Below are 1,873 nucleotides of genomic sequence, written 5' to 3' on the forward strand. Positions count from 1 at the left end.
CCCATTCCCTGGGACTTAGGAACACTCAAAGCTTGATTTAAGTCTTCGAAGATCTCATCCAGGCCAGGTGCATTGGCTCATGACCATAATCCCAGCACTTTAAGAGGCTGAGGCAGGAGTTTGAAACAAGTCCGTGCCATAGAGTGAGACCCATCCCTTAAAAAAAAAAAAAAAAAAAAAACTTCTCATCCAAACTATCCATTTTCCAGGAAGCTTGGACCTTGACAAACTGCCAGGGTTCCTGATGGAGCCAGCAGAGGACCCAATCCAATTCCCCATTCTCCAGAACCGCAGTCTGCACCGTTCACACCATGCCCCTCTTTTTCTCCCAGCTCAGCATTCCCAGGACAAAGGCATACCTGGTTTCTTTCATCCCCATTTTACAGATGGAGAAATAAAGGCTCGGACACAATAAGGTCCATCAAGATTTCCCTTGCAGCCCAGTCCCTCTGCCTAGTTAAGTTTGTAGTTCTGTGAAGAGTCTCTAACTAGAGCCCCAGAATTCAAACCACTCAAATCGTTTTTGGAGTGACTAGTCATATATGATCATTATATGCTAAATCTCCCCAACCCCAACAGCATTCTGAGACCCTGGCCTGCAAGGACAAGCAAAGGTAAACTCATCTCCCTGCAGGCCCTGAGTGCTGAGTTCTTTCATTCTTTCAATGTCTATTGAGAGTCTGCAGCATGCAGGCATCGTGTGAAGCTGAGATGCAACCAGGAACAACACAGACAAAAGGCCCTGCCTTTCTAAGAGAAAGTAAAATAAATAAATACAATGTGTATGGTCTGCTGATGGTGCTATACACTATGCAGAAAAATTAAGCAGGGAGGGACAGAGGATGTGAATACTTTGAGGTGGGAGAGGAATGGAGATTTCAACAGGGAGGAGAGTAGAGATTTCAATGCTAAATAGGATTATAAGGGAAAGCTTCAAAGAGAAAAGGACACATAAGCAAAGACCCTAAGAAGGTGAGGAAACAGCTTCCTGCAGCTGTGCAGAGGAAGAGCATCCCAGGCAAAGGGAATGGCCAGTGCAAAAGCCCGGAAGCCTTATCCATCATTCACAATGCAGAGGGCATCTCCGAAGAGACTAGGAGGGCTTTGTCAGATCACATACATTTCCCCCCGCCCCTGGCTAGCCCCAGCTTCTCATCTCAGTCTAATCGCCTGCAGACCAATCCAATCTATAGGTTTTTGAACAATTATTTATTGAGCTTCTACAATGGCCAGCCACTGCTTTATTCATCATTGCAGCGGTGTTCTTGTTTTCTTTGTGTTTGCAGTAGTCATATTTAATCGAGAGAGGTCACAATAAAATTTCAGCATCTAATGGGGTCTGAAATCTCAGCCCTGGCCTCACTGGGCTGGGTCCATGTGACTCTGTAATCTGCCCTTTTGTGGGGCCACGTGCCTCCTTGCTTACTACAGACCCAGCTAGATCCAGTAGATGCCCCCCTTATGCAGACTGTCTGGCTCTGTATGCTTTGGAGATTTCCACTCTGCCCTAGAGTGTCCTCCATCCCTGCCTAGGGTAACCCCTAATAAAGACAAGAACTAGATACATGCTCTTTGCTAGTCTTGAGGGCCAGGGGTCCGCTCCAGGTTGGGAGACCTGGAAGAGGCTGGGGAAAGCTCAGCCAGTTACTTCTCTCCAGGAATGGATGTGATAGAGGGGTGAGGGGCGTTGGGAAGCAGTGGGGGCGGGGTCTTAGGCTTCTCAGACCCGTCACAGCTCTTTGCATAGGCAGCTGCTATAGTCTGCTCCTGGGGATGCCTGGCCTGGGTACTCCTGCAGAATCTTTAACTCTCTCACACTCACTATCTTGAGCCCCAGACAGATCTCTCTCTCTCTCTCTCTCTCTCTCTCTCT

This window comes from Mandrillus leucophaeus, unplaced genomic scaffold (assembly GCF_000951045.1).
Source record: "Mandrillus leucophaeus isolate KB7577 unplaced genomic scaffold, Mleu.le_1.0 Scaffold162, whole genome shotgun sequence".
NCBI lineage: Eukaryota > Metazoa > Chordata > Mammalia > Primates > Cercopithecidae > Mandrillus > Mandrillus leucophaeus.